This window comes from Carcharodon carcharias, chromosome 11, assembly GCF_017639515.1.
Source record: "Carcharodon carcharias isolate sCarCar2 chromosome 11, sCarCar2.pri, whole genome shotgun sequence".
Lineage (NCBI taxonomy): Eukaryota > Metazoa > Chordata > Chondrichthyes > Lamniformes > Lamnidae > Carcharodon > Carcharodon carcharias.
In genome coordinates, this window is record NC_054477.1 from 145,397,125 (window position 1) to 145,416,052 (window position 18,928).

An 18,928-nucleotide genomic window follows, 5' to 3' on the forward strand; every position below is an offset into this window, starting at 1 on the left:
GGGAAGTTAGGGTTGGGTCAGGCCTGGGCGGGTAGTCGGGGAGTTCAGGGATTCCCATTGGGGTTGGGGAGTCACATTGGGGGTGGGGAGGGGGGGGAGGCGTTGGGGGAGTGGGGTGAGTCCACTGGCAGTTCGGGAGTGTAACGAATCCCTTGGGGGGGCCATGTGGGTCTGTATGATAGTTACTCAGAAGTGAGAAGTGGTTTTAATTCTTCTAAATATTCATGCACAACTATTGCCATAGTATAGTCGGAACAATCCAGTTTGTGATTTAAATTGCCTATTCAGATGGTTCCCAGTGCAGGGCAATTGACAATCAGAACTTTGCATTTCCCGGACATTTGACATGCACACCTTAACTGGGAACTTCCAGAGCGGGTGTGCAGGAGGTTCCCCAGCGCATCTTTTGGTGGGGGGGGGGCTGCCTCCCAAAATAGGACACCCTGGAGCTCAGAATTATAGCGCAAGTCATAGATTCATTTAAGTCACTCAGCTTTTACTGTACAATTTCAGTTTCAACAGCCTCAACAAACTTACCCAAAACCATAAGATAGAGTGATTCCCTATTCCCTGCCAAGTTGTTTCCTAACAAGAAATCAACAACTTCAATGGGTAAAGTAGAAATGACACCCACATTAACAGGAGTGGTAATTAAGCTACATTTTTCAGTCAACCTTTAACAAAGGAATGGATAAACAATTTCCACTCCTGAACTTCCCCCCAATGGGGCGGCGGAAAATTCTGCCCAATGTGTGCTGAAAGGCTCACTGTTATTTTTACCATAAAACCTGGCCCTGTATATGTTTCATTTGTGACATTTGCAGCCAATGTGATGAATGTGCATAATTATATAGAAAGTTAGAGACCAGTTAATTTTTCTCACGAATATGGTGCTAGAAATTCTTCTGAAGCTCAGAGGCCTAGCAGCGGTTTTACGGGGCTGTCTGCGCCACGGGTCCTTCCTGTGCAGCATTCTATAAAAAAGAGGTGTCCTCAGCATCTACCGGCAATATCTTGAAGTCGCGCAACCCAACCCGCTGATGCAACACAGGATTCCAAATTTGGACAACGAAGGTCCGGGCGTCATCTTTCTAGATTATTCTGCAAAGAACAAGCATCCTGCTGCAAGATGGACTTCACGAAAATGTTATTTAAAAGGCCTGGCATCCACATTGCAGGCAGGGTGATTTTCAAGAATGTTTTCCTGTTGCAAAGTGCCTGGTAGTACTCAGGAGTGTTTTGGAGGTGTTGTGGTGAGACCCTGGATTTCCCAGGAAGTGTTTCTGTATTTTCCCAGCAGGAAGTGCAGTATGGTAGGTGGCCTGCCCAGACAAAGGCTGTTGCAGGTATGACGGCAGCAATGGCAGTGCATCCAGATCTGCATAGCAGGGAAATGAAACAGAGGCCGTGGAGGGGGCAAGCTCTGCACCATGCCCACTGCCAGGTTGCAGCTGGACTGCCTGGCAGGTCACATACTTCACTGAGTATAGAGATAGGTATGACCATGAATGTTCTCCTGTATACCACCCATTAGAAACATGGGAACAAAGAAAATTTGTGGCACAGAAAGGGAAGGGAGGGGTGGTAGTGGTGGGGTTTGACCTATTGCTCCTGTACTGACCAACAAAGAATTATCCTGCTTAATTCCACTTTCCAGCTCTTGGTCTGTAGCCCTCTAATTACGGCACTTCAAGTGTATATCCAAGCGTGATGAGGGATTTTGCTTCTACTACCCTTTCAGGCAGTGAGCTCCAAGCCCTAACATCCTCTGGATGAAATAATTTCTCCTCACCTTCCCTCTGATTCATACTTCAAATCTATGCCTCTGGGTATTGGCATCTCTGCCAAGAGAAATAGGTCCTTCATCCTTAATATAATTCACCCTCTCTTGATTTTATACTCCCCAATCTTCCTTAAGCCTCCTCTGTTCCAAGAGAGCAATCCAGCCTAACCAATTTTCCCTCATTGCTAAATTTCTCCAGTCCTGACAACAACCTTATAAATCTCATCTGTACCCTCTCTAGCGCGATCACATCTATCCTGTAATGCAGTGACCAGAGCTGTACATGGTACTCTAGTTGTGACCTAACTAGGGATTACACAGTTCTAGCGTAATCTCCTTTTTCTTAAATTCTGTGCTTCAATGAATAAAGTATCTGTATACTTTCTTAAACCCCTTGCTTATCTGTCTTTCTACCTCCAGTGATCTGTGGGCATGCACTCCTAGGTCTCTCTGTCCCTCTATATTACTCAGTGTCCAACCATTAATTATTTATTCCCTTGCCTTGTTTGCCCTCCCCAAATGCATTGCCTTACACTTCTTGGATTGAATTCTATTTGGCACTTTTCTACTCCTTGATCAGCTCATTGATATTTTCTTGCAGTCTACAACTTTCCTCCTCGCTATCACCCACATAGACAATTTTTGTACCCTATGCAAATTTCTAGTCATGACCCCAATATTTAAATCTAAATATTAACATATATCATAAAAAGCAAGGTGTCTAGCACTAATCCCCAGAAGCCCACTGGAAACAGCCTTCCAATTACAAAAACCGACATCAACCATGGCCATTTGCTTCCTACCACTGAGCTAATTTTGGATCCAACTTGGCTTTTGCCCTTAGATCCCATGGTCTCTATTTTTCTGGCTAGCCTGCCACGTAGGACATTGTCAAATGCCTTGTTTAAATCCATGTAGACTACATTTAATGCACTATCCTCATCGGTCCTCCTTGTTACCTTCTCGAAAAATTTGATCAAGTTACTAAGACAAAGAAATAAAGGGGCAGAGGCCTCACAATGCTGATGTGACCACCCAACATAAGTATGGGTCGCAGAGACAGGAGTAGAATACCATAGCTCAGATTCTGAAGCCTGTCCTGCACCCACCACAGTTTTAGACAGGCTGCCCTGCAGCATTTACCTGATTTGTTATCTGCTACAATTCTTCTGAATGCTTTAAGACTAGCAAATCCAACTCATGCTTTCAACAATCATTTAAGGAATGCACTGTGATTCCAGTCAACCAGCTGTAAGAGGAAGATTCTCATATCTGAAGCAAAATGATAGAAATATAAGCAAACCATCATTCCTCGACAATAATTTGAAAACAAGTTTCTTGAGTTATAACTGAGAAATCTATTTCACATTTGCGCTAATCATCACATGTCTAATTAATATAATTATTCTATCCCTAACAGAATAAGGACACGTTCCAAATTTTGTTTGATGATCACAAGTTTCCTCGATATTTTACCCAAAAGAAAATTGTCTGGTTTGCTGTGGCTCATAAAATTGCAGCACTAAGAAGGCAGTGATTAGTTTAATGTCCTAACTAATGTTCTGTGACAGTTGGTGCTGTGCATCAGATTTCACTGTTTGATCTATTCCAATGAGAATCGAGGAATAAAAACAGTATAAATTAATGTGCAGCAGCAATTCGAATGGAACACCTTAATGTATATAAAATCATGGCAATCCTGCCAACAGCCCCCATTATTTTCATATCAAACTCACTGCAAGCATCATGCAATTTGTTATAATACTTGAGCATGCAGCCATTCCTGTCATCAGCTCAAAATCTGTAAACTAAACTCATAACAGGAAATACCAGTTAAAGGGTTAAGATTGTCCTGTTACAATTTATGTTCCCTCTAGAAACTTAATTTATGCCCCACACAAAAGTGTACTTCCATTCACCCTTTGAAGTAAAACGACATTGTTTAAATTAAGTTAGGATGGCAGGCCTCAGGGCAAATAATGAGTTCCCGTTCTTCTGGTCAGCTATGAACTCAAAATGGTCCAGGGCTTTACTCCAGACTCTTAATGTCTCTGACTGGCAGATAAATAGCACGCAACCAGATCATATATGACAGGCTAACAACAACAAATCAAATTTATTAAGGATTTGGATTAACAAAATTCAGCAGACTGGAAACTTTCAATCAATATAATTTAACATACGGTGCTTCATTCAAAACAGTAAACAACTCGAAACTCTAGAAATCCTTGGTAACCACACTTGTAGTTTGAACTATTCCTTTATGATGAGGAAGTCTATGCGAGATTGAACCCAAGCAAAGTCTTTAATTAATCTTTGCCCGTATAGATGCACAGGGAAAATAAAAAAAAACATGCCAAACTTATTTACAAGGCCATTCAGGAAACCACATCGGTAGTTCAGGACCAGGCATCAGCAGGCCCCAGTCAAGTTTCTGCTTTTCCAGTGGATAAACACAGGAGCCTGTTAAAATAGCCCCATAGCTTTTTCTCCCTGTTGTTTGCAGTGAGAAACAACCAATTTAACTTTGTTACAATACTAGCACAGGCAAAGACTCCAAGAAAAAATATGATATTAATTTTTTATCATACTAGTTAGGGCAGATGACCAAGATATCAGAGCAAAAATGGCAAATATGATTTTTATTTCTCCAAGTAGTGAATGTATTAGCTAATCATACTCTCAGCTATCTTAGTTTTCAAAGCCATGCGGATCCCTGCAATTTAATTACTAAAAAGAACCTTCTGTTTTTCATTAAAAATTGAATTCCAAGCCCATATGTCAAAAATGGACTATAGCAGCAGTACTTACTATTTAAAATTAAACTTTTTTTGGTGTACTTGTACGATGCATCACATATGTGTTTTTGTTGGTTTTAATTATGTGCCAAGGAGTTGATTGTATATTTAGAGTCAACTTTCCTCACTGTGCAGCTGATGTATGTCAATCAGGTGCAGTGTATCTCAGAGGTTTACATCTCTGAATGCTTCTAATTGTCAGAGGCAGTGCTTGTAAAATCAACATTTTTATCTTTCCTATGAAATTCTCCATCTGCCCTGAGAACCCTTCAGTTCAGCGCAGACCCCAGAATAGGTTCTTGTGTTAAATGTTTTTGGGTGCATTTAGAGTTGAACATACTGGAAATTGGGTTAGGAGGACTTAAATGCCCCTCCCCATCTCATTATCATAGCAGGGATGAGGCCTGTACCTACTACAGGCACAATAACACTGCAGCCCCAGGAAGTACTCGGGTGGTGCACATAGTACCTGACATACTGGGCTGAATAATACGGGGGACATCACGCCATTGCAGAAACAACATCGATGTGGAGCCGATAAAGCGCAGTGGGGCAGACTGACGAGGGCCGAGTGGGACTTATGCCCCTCCTTGGGGTGGTAGTCCTGCCCTCTGGAGCTGCTGGCCAATCCAATTGGCTGGCAGCTCCATCAGTCCCAGCAGGGGCCGGAAGGCACCAGTGGCCACTGCCATGTTTACAGAAGAAGAAGAAGATCAAGGCCCATGGATCCCTGAAGCAGGTAATCCTGGGGTCTTGGGCCTGGGAGTTTTGGTAGGTTAGGGGGAGGGGCACTGGGGGCGGAGGGGTAGGGGTGGTTTTAAGGGAGGGAGCAGATAGGAAGGGCGGGGGGAGGTTTATCTAAGGAGGGCCACCCCGTGATCAGCATAGGGCAGCCCTCGAAAAGCAACCCTCCCTTCCTTCCCACTCTTTAAGCTTTTGAATTTTAAAAAAAAATGGGGCTTCCTGCTCTCACCCGGCTGCCCACGCCAAATGTTTTATGAATGTGGTGGCATGGGCATCCACCCTATTTTACGTGCCCCCTACCTCCCCCATGGAAAACACACCCGCCGGAGAAAAGTAAAATTCAGCCTTGGGCCTCCAATCGATTCCACCTGCTCCTTGTGCTCCGGGGTTCCTACATCCTCCACTTATTTCTAATAAATGGCATTCTTTGTTCTTACTCTTAGAAAAATTCCTAGAGAGTTTGAGCTTCTTGTATTTTCAACCCTGTCTATCATTTACAATGGACCATCAGACAAAGGGCAAAATTTTTACCTCAGCGGGCGGGCGCATGCCTGACCTGCTCACATATAAAATGACAGGCGGTGATGTCGGGCAAACATTCCAACGTCAATGCGCAGTCGCGCGATACTTCGGTCATTGGGCACGCCTGGGAATTGGCACCGCGTCCGCCAACAATTAAAAGGCCTGTTAAGACCATTAAAGTCTTAATTAACTTCTGCTGCTTGGCCAAACTTACAATTGACGGGCAGGTGAAAAGGCCAAGCAGCCTTTGCACTTTTTAGGAAACCTCATCCACAGGCGGGATGAGGTTTCCAAAAGCAAATAAAAATAAAGTAAAAATTTTGGAATTTAATTAATGACATGTCCCTGTTCATGTGACAGAGTCACATCAGGGGACATGTTTTGTAACAGTTCATAAGCCTTTATTTATTTTTCTGAAAACTCTTCACCTCGCTGAGGCAGCTCTGTGCCTCAGGGAGGTTTGCAAGTGCGCACGCACTCGCGGAGTTCGCTCTTGCGCTCCCCTCACCCTCACCCACACAGGCAGCGCTGAGCGCTGCCACTCACGTTTCACGCTAGGCGAACCTTAATTGGCCCATCGGCGTGAAATCCCGGTCCGGCCCCAATCACAGGCAGCAGTCAGCTTCCTCACTGTCCCCGCCTGCCCCCCTGCACTCCCCTCCCCCCCACCCCGACGAGCCCGCCTGACAAGGGCTAGATTGTGCCCAAAGCGGTGATGGTGGTTGGAGGAGGGGAAGGGAGGACTGCGAGAAAAGATGCTGAAATATCTAGAATGAGCATAACAATGGACATTGGTGTCAAATCAGGTAAATGGAAGTCAGGGCACGGATACAGGAAGCTGACACGACAATCTGAAACACAGTTCCATTAGACAAGTGTCCCAGGTGCTTCATAAGGTTTCAAACATTACTGGGAAATATAGGAACTTGCAAATGCTCCTGGCAGAATCAAACTCTCCTCAGTAAAGTGCAACACAGCTTAATCATTATGCAAAATTCTCACTAGTTTGTCCTGTCAATAAAGCTTCAATCACAACGTCCAACAAGACTCCCTTTTGATGTCAGTATGACATTTCAATTTCACACGTTCAATTAAACCTGCACAAAATCAATTTAACTTGCTGATTTGTCTATCGGGAGAGGCAAAACCTTTGAACATTTAGTAACCTTTCACTTTATCCAAAAAATTCAGCTTTTGCATTCTTCCTATCAATCTGGATAATCCTGCACTTCCCCATATTGTACTCTATCTGTCAGGTCCTTGCCCAATCACTTAACCTGCCTATATAATTTGCAGCCTCTTTGAGTCTTCCTCAGAGCTTGCTTTACACCTACCGTTGTATTGTCAGCAAATTTGGATATATTACACTTGTTCCACTCATCTAAATCATTGGTACAGATTGTAAATCAGGACCAAGCACGGTCCTTGCATTCCACGAGTTACACTCTGCCACATTAAAATTGACCAGTTTATTCCTACTTTTTTCTGTCCACTTACCAATCCTCAGTCCATGCTAATGCATTACTCACCATCCTCTTGAACCCTTATTTTCTCTAACAGCCTCTTATGTGATACTTGGCAAATGCCTCCTGAAAATTCAAGTGTTCCTCACCTATTGTGCTAGTGGCACCTTCAAAAACCCCTTACTAGATTTTGTCAACAGGATTTCCCATTTAGAAAAGTGTGCGCGATTAATCGTGTTGCAATTTTCTAAATGCCCTTGTTACAATCTCCATGGGAATCTATCAACCAAATTAACCAAATTTACTGAACTACCCCCAAATGAAGAAATTTACTGAACAAAATTTCACTTTTTGTAACTTACACTTTAACACAAATCAGAACGCAAATTAAAGATAAATTAACAAACCAATGGCATTTCACTCAAAAAGACAAATTTCATTTTAAATATTCGATACAACAAAGAAACACCTCATGAAGTTATAAACTCTTGGAAATTCCCCACAGAAAAATAGCACCATCTGCAATCTCACAGTCTTTCCAACTTGGTCTCTGGTATGTAGGATCTCTCACTTTTTCCACTCAATGGACTTAGTCCTTGAGTCACCTGCAACAGCAGATCTACTCCATCCAAGTTCCCCAGGGAGAGTCATCAGCCAAAGGGCACACTCCGGCAGCACCTCCTTTTTTTAGGTTCACAGCAATCTTTTGGCACAGATTCTCCAGAAACTCCTTTATCCTACTCTTTAATGAACCCCATTAAATGGCCTGATCGCCTCTGGCAAAACTGAAGCAGTAACAGTAGAATTGCCCAATTCACAATTCCTGAATTAACCCTGTCTTCAGTTTTCTATGTTTTTTTTAACTGTATCACACATGCACAACTCCTTATAAATGGGCCTTCTCTATTCTCCCACTGATGCAGAACTGAATCCACACAGCATCGTATTTTAACTTCCTTCCTGGTGGCACTGCTTCCAGGTCAAGTGTTGCCAGGTGATATGGACCAGTATTTCTTCTTATTAAAAATTTACAATTGATCCCCTTACAAGTTATACAAACTCTTAAAAGTCCATTTCAAACATTTTGAAAAAGGATTACAGGGTCCCATAACATTTTATAGTAATCACAAAATTTCCACACTGTTATTGTTTCTGGGTCAAAGGTCATCAGTCACTGTTACCATGTCCTTAATAATAGATTCTAGCATGTTCCCCACTACTGTTGTCAAGCCTACAGGTTTATCTCGTCCTCTGAGGAAAACCATTATCCATGTGTACATTTAACAGATAAATTTCAGTAACTTTTTAAAAGAAAGCAATATAGTAAAATATAAATGCCTTTAAATATTTATTTTTCTACAAGAGAAATGTCACAAGGAAACAGCTGTGGAACAATATTGTTGACAGTAGCTGAATTTGCAAGACATTTCCCCCTTCATTTAAGGAAAAGAACACCTCATGTGGCTACATATTTAAATGAGGTACAAACCGCAAAAACTCATGATAGATTATTTATTAATAAAAAGTAATTCCCTCAATAGCCAAGCACTTTGGTACTGGGGCAAACATACTTTCAAAAAAGAATTCTTGTCAAAAACCTCAGCAAAATGACTTATCTGGCATGATGAGCATTCTGTCGATGGTATGACTATGGGGTCTTTATTTCCACTCCACATTCACCTTCCCTCACACCAACCCTCCCCTTTCTGATTTTCTGGTTTCAGACACCTACAAATTAATGTCTCCCTAGCTACAGAAGACCTAGGCAGTGGGGAAAGAACATTGATGAAGAAGCCCCATTACTTGATCTGAGACTTTGCAACCATCAGTTCAGACATTGGCACTGCACATAACTTAGAGGTTAGTATAGAGTTGGGGACAACACATGGTGAGTCATTGGGCAAGAGCAGAGTTTGCATTCAACGAAAGGTGAGGCCACAGTTGAGTTCTGTAAACAGGATTCAGATGAGAACCTCCTTACCTGAAAATTTTAACATCATTTTTGCTTTCAACTGTACTCGATGCTCTCAATTACAATTTGACATCAAAAGCTGTAATTTGGAATGAACTTGATATCAAATTTGATATTGCACTCAAAGCTATCCAGCAGGCTCAGTTTTCCAGCACGCTCAAAGCTATCAAATGTACTCAACAATCTGCATTCAAAAATACAAGGAAATTAATTGCTTAAATAATATCTAAATTTATTCAGTTTTTCATTTTGTTCCAGTCTCCATTACACGCTTGAGTATCGTTTGATCCCCAGCAATTCTTAACTTATTTTAATCTTAGGGTCTACACATTCCACCCACCAATCCAACCCCCACCCCCCCCCCCCCCCCCCCCCCCGCCACTGCTCCTCCTAGGTCTCAGCGTCCAAACTCTCCCCAATCTCAGAGTCTAAACTCTTCCCCCAACCCCACCCCACCTCCAGTATCAGGGTCAAAACTCTCCCCTCTCTTTCCACAAATAGTCTCGATAATCTCCTCTCTCTCCCTCCATTCTCCAAACTCTCGTCCTCCCTCCACCCTCCAAATTCTGCCCCCTCCCTCCAGCCTCCAAACTCTCCCCTCTACCCCTCCCATGTCCAAACTCTACCCCCTACCTCTACCCTCCCCTCCTACCAGCCTCCAGGCCTTGGGCCCCGCCAGCCTTCCAGGTCTCGCCAACCTTCTAGGCCTCGGGCCTTGGGCCTTCCAACCTCTCTTGAACCTTTCCCCCCAACCCCAGCTCACCCCTCCAGCTGCCTCGCTTGAACCCTCCCTCCTCCACTGACCTCTCTTGAACCCTCACTGACCTCTCTCAAACTCCCCTCCCCACCCCCCACACTGACTGCTCTCGAGCCTCCCCCACCAACCCCTACTGGCTTCTCTTGGCCTCCCTGCCCCACCTCCCACTCTCACCGGCCTCTCTTGACACCCTCCCCACCAACTTCCCTCGAATCCCCTCCACCCACCACCTTCCCCATACTTACCTCATTGCCACTGACCGTGCTGCCCCCACACCAACATTAATTCCATCTTCTGTCACTTTTCAAAGAGCATGGAGGAGCCCGAATCCTACTTGGCAGAGGTCATCATGCAGAGACTGCCCCCCTCTGCAGCCTCTGCCCCATTTGCCAGTTGTGTTGCAGACCCAGCTCCGCTACAACTGCAGTCCCTGCCCCTGTTGCCGCCTTTGAGAGTACAGGTCACCAAATCCTCTGCCCTTGCTTTGACGATGCAGCAACACTGCCTGTCGAATCCAGGAACACACCTCAACATCCCCATAAACACTCCATGAGTACATCCAGAGATTTTTCAATAGCAGAATTGGCTATTCAAATTTATCCTACCTGAAAGTTGGCTCTTTAAATAACGTGAGTGCCGGGTCCCCCAAGCAGCTGAATGCAAGTTCTTTGATGGATCTCCGTGGTGTAAGTTCTTTAATATCACACCAAATCAGCCACTATCATGAAAGCATCAGTTGGGAAGTTTCCAGTGCACGCCGGCAACCCGTGTGCCTGTGTCCTTCTCAACATGGAGGGTTACATGGGGTGCATCAGAAACAGCTGAAGGCACTGTGAGGTTCATTTGCTGGACCTCTAACTCCCATAGCACCATATCCACAGTGCTGTGAATCTGCTTTTCACCCCCTAAATGCCTGTTCAACTCTTCTATCCTATCAAAGCCATCATCCCCATCTTTGCCTGTCAGCCTGGAATTGTTATATTTGTTTCCTAACTGACTTCTGATCTATAATTTAAACAAATACTTTCCCATTATTAGGCTACGTTCCGACTGTCCAATTTTCTAGATTTATTTCAGGTTGCTTTCTTTTGTAAAGATTAACTGCATATTATTCCGTGTCCTCGCAAGAAGAATGTTATTCATGTTTTAGGCCTTTTTCTGCAACTCTGTGCGTCAGATGACTATGATAATCAATGAAGGGAAAGTTGATAATTAAGTTGTCTCTCTAAGTCCACATGAAACTATTGGGACTTTCTCTTATCAAACTTCTCTCCTTGAGTGTTGCTGAAGAAAGGGACATGTCAAAGCTTTCCGTCTTGCACTCATCAGGAAGTTTCACAAGAATACCAAAAAAAGGGGAAAACAACAATTAATTCTGTATGAGAAGAGGGTACTGATTGGTTGGCAAGCAGACTCTGATTGGTAGAGGCATTGCCATGGAGAATGAAACAATTGATGGTGACTAACAGTTAACTGTCAAGTACTGTTTGAAACTTAAATAGGCAGCTTGACCCTGATCGGTCAAGCCATTGCCCTAAGGAATGAATCAGCGAATGACTGTCACTTATTTTGTTTGGCAGTTGACTATCAGTCAATGCTTGGCAGTTAACTGTTGTTTTCCCTTATATTGGTATTCTTGTGAAATGTCCTGATGAGTGCAAGGTGAAAAGATTTGACATGTCCCTTTTTCAGCAATTCTCCCCTTCTCCTAATAATATGTAAGGCTTTGCAAGCTTTCAGTGTCTCATTTCCTTTGGATTGCAATGACCTTCACCCATCCCTCTCTCTCTTATTTTGCCATCATTAAATTTCTCTTAATTTCCATAAGGCAAATCTTTTGAAAGTGTGTTGTCAACATATAATTATCCATCTAGTTGTTACCACCTCATCTATTAAATCTTCGAATGAAGTGGTCACAATCAGAAAGGTATTCTCCCACCTCTAAGTCACCTAACAGCTTTGGCTCATTAGCGAGTACCAAACCTGAGGTAAATGGCTCATAATTTTCTGTCAAAATAACAGTGAGGTTAATGATGCTCACCTTTATTTGTGCACAAATGTTACAGCAACTTCAGGCAGATGTGCAGTTAAACTCAAATACCCAAAAGCTTCTATTCGAGTTGTAACACTCAAGCGTTAGCTTAGCAAAAATGGCTTTCTGTTGTCCCCCATATCATTGAAATGGATCAAATGGCTTTGAAAAAACTCAGCAGGTCTGGCAGCATCGGCAGAGAAGAAAAGAGTTGACGTTTCGAGTCCTCATGACCCTTCAACAATTCTGTTGAAGGGTCATGAGGACTTGAAAGGTCAACTCTTTTCTTCTTCGCTGATGCTGCCAGACCTGCTGAGCTTTTCCAGGTAATTTTGTTTTTGTTTTGGATTTCCAGCATCCGCAGTTTTTTGTTTTTATCAACTGGCTTTATGTTGCTTTATTTGCGCAGCAGATACAAACAAGATGCCTTGTCAATACCGTTCTAAGTGTCTGCTTAGCAACGTGACAGATGTTAATAACTGACAGTTAATCACTTCGACACTGAAAACTAACTATTATAAATATGGAGTCATGTTCCTTCTGGTTTTATTTGTTATTGGAGGTTTTAAACATATAAAATTTTAACGTTTGAGCTTTTCTTTCCATCTCTTTTTACTGTTTGCTTCATCTAATCCTTCTTTCTTTCTCCCTCTATTTCATCTGAATTTAACAATGAATTTACCCATTCTAATTTGCACTCCCTTCTCTGTCCCTGCACTGTTAATTTCACAACTGTTGATTATGAAAACTCCCTGTTGCTTGGCCTTTTCTAGGTGCTCTGCTTCCTCCACTGTGACCTTATCAACTAGCACTTTCAGCAACTTGCTATGCACAAAATGTAAAAACCTAAACTTGCAAGAGTAAAAAAACTCTTGGAAGATGGTGTTAGATAACCTGCAACAGCAAATTATGGCCTATTATTCCCTCTATTCTGGTCCCCATATAATGAATTAGGAAGTCATCATCTTAGAGGTCTCATAATTCTTATGCCTATCCCTCATGTGTCATTTGATCAGTTGATTTACAGAGTGGCAGATCCATTTCTCTCTCTTTGTTCAATGGTCCATGTCACAGACCTAGGAGCACTCTGATACTTCCAATGAACTCTAATTAGAGGCAGATCATTTCTCTACTGTTATCTGCATTTGCAGTATCACACTCCACACTACTTCTATTCTTTTCCTAACAAAGAATGACTACTCTATTTCTCCCTACCTTTTCATTCCTAAACAATGTATATTGAGTTTTGTAAAATGGAAATCCATCTTGAAACCGAGAAATGGCTCATTGAGGGCCATCAGCTCAGAGTTTCCAGTATCATTCATCGATTCACCTGTTGGTTTATTCTTAATAATTTTAGCATTTGTATCAAAGCACTTAGTATAATCCCCAAATACTTCAGTACAATTTGGTCCCTGATTCTGCTATTTTGTCATTTGTCCAGCTGTTTGGTGAATTACTGCTCACAGTGTCTAAAATGAGTCTGTGTTTGAACTCACACTGTTACTCTGTATGCTGTGCATTTTGTCTGCTGGTCTGATGAGTTTAAAGAGATCCTAAGTGCTTTTTGCTTCTCTGTCTTGCTCAGAGAAATTTTGTCCTTGTGGCATCACCCCAATCTTCCCACAAACTTGTCTGATAGGCAACAAAGCTCTGTTAAAACAAAGTATTTTGCTGTTCCAGTCAGCAGCACTCTCCATGATTGAAAAGAGATCTGAAACAATAATCTGAACATCATGCTGTTTGAAATTATGTTTTTTTTTTTGCTTTGCTTCATGTTCACAGACCTTCTTTCCATTATATAATTCATTCCCACATGAATAGCAAATAAAAAGCTCCTTTAAGCACTCCCGATAATACACTGTCAAATCTGCTAACAATCTCAGTTATCCTAGCCCCTAGAAAATACAGCACAATAGCACTGAAGCTCATAAGATTGTAAGAAGTCTTTCTATCAAAAGTGTTCTCTGTCAGAAAGACTAACTACAAAGTTGCCAGCAAATAAGTTTGTTCCATTACCTTCTGGGACAGTTTGTTAAGCCACATGTTAAGCTTCTCCATATGTGGCTCAGATGAGTGATAAAAACAAAAAAATAGGAGCTCCTCCATCATTCAATAAGATCTTGGCTGATCGTCTTCAACTCCATTTTCCTGCCCTTTTAACTTAGGAGAGAATTTTCGGCTCGGCGAGAGAGTGGCGGGCCCGCTTGCCGAGGCATAAAATTTTGCGGGGTGACGTTGGGCGTGCGTCCCTATGCCACCCCGCGTCATTTAGGGCAGAACTTTCTGCCTGTCGGGCGGGTGGTGCGGGGCCGGCCGCTGACAGGCACGGACCTGATCGCCACCGGCGATCGGGTCCGCGCTGTCATTTTACACGGGAGGGCCAATTAAGGCCCGCCCAGCGTGAATCGCGGCTCCCGAGGACAGCGGGAGTGGGTGGGCGGTGGTGGGTCTGCAATGACCACCAGGTCCAATGGTGACCCGATGGCCTGTTTTAAAAAAGCTGCTGCAGCCTTTCAAAGGCTGTGAATCACGGTCAGTGGAAGGGCTCCCCGAGCTGCTGCTGGTGAGCAGGCCAGGCAGGAGGGTAGGGCAGGGGGCACTGTGCCCCTCGTTTTTCGGATATTTGCCGTGCTGCCATCCTCAAGGAGGTGGCAGCGCAGCGGGAGGTCCTCGTACCCCAGGACAGGAGGAGGAAGCTCCTCCACATGACCAAACGTGTCTGGGAGGAGGTGGTGGAGGTGGTGAGCTCCCACGACGTGGTGTGGCGCACCTGGGTCCAGTGCTGTAAGCTTCAACAAGCTGTTGTGCTCAGGAAGGGTGAGTACCACATGGGCATTGGTCACTTAACCCAGCAGGTAGGCTTTCCACATTGATACTCCCAACCCCCAAGTCTGAGTGTAGTGACTGCATTGAATCATTGACGGCATGTGTCCTTCACTGGGTGGGCCAGCAGATATTGCCCATGCCGAGGTCACCCTGAGAGAGTGGTGAAGAGATGTGTTCTGTGCCCACAGCATGTGGTACATTAAGACCCACTTTAATATTTTGGGGGCAACCTGGAGGTGCTGCACCTAGGCACAATCAAAGGACATGTCAAAGTCAGAGTGATGACATGCTGGGAGGGGAGCTTCATGGTGACGTTGGCACCGATCAACCTGCTGTCCTCTGCGCTCCATGTGCTTGTGCCTCCTTTATATGGAAGGTTAGACTGTGTGGTCCCTAATGTAATGTAGGCAGCATTTGGCCAAGGGTGTGGGGACAGGCCTAGCATCTTTGTGTGAGTGTTCGGCAGCAGCGGGGTGAGGAGGCACTGGAGTCCTGCAATGTCCCACTCTGGTTGGGGTGGGCCATCTGCGAAGAGATTCCAGGTACAAGTAGCACTAATCAATGCTCTTTTCTCCTTTTCAAGAGAAGAATGTACATAATGCAGCCGAGTGGGTGAAGACTGGCAGAGGGCTAGCACAGTTAGCGATTCTCAGCCACTTTGAGCAGGAGGCCCTAGATTTGGAGAGGCACCATGCACCCAGGTCCACCGGTGTCAGCGAGGCTGGGGTGCCACGTTCAGGTATGTTTGCCCAGGAGTGAGATTACCATTGTTCTCCCAACAGCCATGGCAGTGCTGAATGTTCAGTGATTGAAGTTTGCAACATGGCTCGATCATTGCTTATGGAAGGATGGGCGCATAATGATCCGGGGGACAGGGATGCACATTGAGATTGTCTCCATGTTAACTGATCCATTGTCCTTGTTCTTCCTTTCAGCATCAGTAGAGCAGGAGAGGAGGAGTGGCAGAGGCCCCCTCTCACACCTGAGGGCCCTGAAGTCTCACCAGTGTCACACCATCTCTGCCAGGCAGGCAGCAGTGCAGATACTAAATTCTCGATGGGAATTAGAACATCGGCTAGTGTCCTGGGGCACAGCGATGAGGGCACTTCACAGTCGCTAGAGGAGCTGGCAGAGACAGAGAGTGCCCATGGTGCTAGCAGTCGGAGGACTGCAGGGGACCAGGCACATGCTCAGCCAGTGCCTGATGATGTCCCTCTGGAGTCGTCCATGACACAGCAGGGGCAGGAAATGCGGCCGGGTGTGCGGGAGCATCTGGTGGAGATACATGAGGCTATGCTTGGTGTGTGGGTCCCGACCCTGCTCGCCAGCCGGAAAATTCCACCCTTAGATTTTCAGTTCAGCGGGCGAACTGTCAAAGGCCTGTTAAGGCTATTAATTAACTAATTAAGCCTATTGAGAAAGCTGTCCATCCAATCTTAAGGTTGTCGGGCAGCCGAAGAGCCCAGGCATCCTTCGCATTGTTCATGGAACCTCATCCACGGGCAGGATGAGGTTTCATAAAGGTTTATAAATTAAATAAAGTTTTTCATTAAAGTTTATTGACACTGTCACATGAGGGGACATGTCTTAAATTTTTCTTTTCTTTATTATAACTTTTCAAACTTAAAACTTATCATCTCCCTGAGGCATAGAGGTGACTCACTGCAATCTTCTACCAGAGCCCTCATCATATATGCGGGTGGGTTTGCCGTGGCAGTATTTTTTTCGTAGGTTTATTATCATTGGGAAGATGGGAGTGACGTTTAGAGCTTCAGGATTTTAAACGCTGCAGCCATTTAAATCAGTGCAAGTGTGTCTACAGAACAGCGGAAAACAAAATATCTGACATCGCAGGAACCTCATAATTGTGAATAGCTGGGACAGCCCCTCCGCCCCCGATTTTCAGACACATTTGGGTCATCCCTTTTGACAGAAGTGAGGATCTGAAGATCAACTCTGTCCACGCACTAAGAATGGGAAGCCTCAGAAGAAGGAGTACAAACGGAGAAAGATAAAAGAAGCAATTAATGTCACCACCACCATCCCAAGGATTGTCACACAGTACTAGAAGAGGTTCAATGGCCTAACATGGGTGGCTAATGATAAATAAAAGCACTGTTGTCAATAAATATCTTTGTGGCACTAATACAACACTCCTACTACTCTTTGACCCACATATAAGTTTTAATATTTTTTAAAACTTAAATTTTTGGTCTCTTCTGGCACGTACCTGTATCCTTGATGGGTTGGCCTGCCAAGAAACTTATAGTCACCTAATAAAAACGGCAGTCAAGTCTTGTTGACATCATCAGGGTCCTACATGCATGAGTTACAAAGGACGCAGCTGGCTTTCAGTAGGTGTCCAATGCCAAGCTAAAATGATGGTAGCTCGCGCCAGCTCCAGGCCGAGAGGGGACTTAGGTGATTTTAACTGGCTACCCACCTGATTTCCGCCAAGCAGGGAGAGTTAAAATTGCCCCTTGGCCTCCGTGAGAGGGGTGCATTATTGGAGTGTTTATGTTTCACCCTCCTCCTGTACAAGTACAACGCCCCAAATGTTACAAATTCACAATGGGAAGTGTAGCAAATTCACACTGATGGAAAGCGTATCCCTTCAGGAGCTCTGATTGGAAATTCAGGAAAGTGATGCCCACAGTTTTATGATCATGTCATCTCCAAATTTATAATATGTGCTGCGAGTGGGTTAAGTGTCCTGACAGGAATGATGACTTGTAAAATTACCCTTCCAATGCCAAACAAACACATGCCGGGATTTTTAGGGCCCCGGCCTGGTGGGATCTGCCATGGGAGGTTCGGCGGCCCAGCCAAAATTCCATTGACTTTCGGCAGTACCGGGATGATCCTGGCAGCGGGCAGAGCCAGAAAATCCTACCTGTAGAATGAGAGTTTTTGAGGAGGGAGAAGAAATGTGTCACTCAAATCTTAAGCAAATTGTGGAAGTGGCAAGTAAATATTATTACTCTAATATTTCTGAAAGGCCCCATGTGTTTCACTGTAAGGGAGCGATGTAATATTTATTATCTTGTGTCAGTCAAGTCATCTATTGTTTCAGCAAATTTTCTACAATGATGGGCAAGCTGCTGTCATGCTTAGACTGGAGTGGGACTTAGGTGAGCAGCAAAACCACAAAATCCTAATCCATGAGCAACATTCCAGGCAACCTATTAATTCTGATTAGTATTTCATAGATATCTGAACACAATGAAAATCAGATCTCCCCAGGGTTACTTTACAGAATCATTGTCATCCATTTAGGAACCTTACCACTTATCTTTGATTTCTTATTATGTAGTACTAAGTTATTATGCAATTCAATACATTGTCCTTTACTCCATTAGCTTTCAACTTAGGCTTGTCCCTGATGAGGAATCATACGAAATGCATTCTGAAAGTCAAGATCCATCATGTCTGACAGGCATTCTGTTACATCCTCCAAGAATTTCAATAACGTTGATAGACATGACCTTTCCTTCATGAATTGATATTAACTACTATCTTTATTTTTCATTATATATACTCGAGTGACTTACTTCAAAATGGACTAATTTAGTTTCCTGATAGAGATGTCAAAATTATATATTTAAGGAGGAGTTTTAGTCCCCAAGAACAGATGGTTTGGGAGTGCATGGAGGGTTAAAATTTGTGATTTTTAGGAGGGAAGTGCACAGGTGAGAGATATACGGGAGAGGGGCCGAGATTACAAGAGGCACTACTCACATCCCAGACCAACAATCTGATCCCTTGACTTTTCCGAAGAGCAGTGCTTCCCTCGGCTAAGGCTGTCTCATCAAGTTGTGGCAGAAATTTCCTGCCTTCCAGCAAGAAGAATACTGGACACCTACAGGACATGATGGCCACCCATTACCAATGGTTGCCAAGGTGGCCGCTGTTAAATTTCCAAAAGCCAATAGGTGAAAGAGGGAACCAGAAGCCAATCTTCACTCAGCTTTAGATTTATTCCTGAAGTGAAACTTGACAAATGTGTAGCTCATAACTCTGCAACCCAC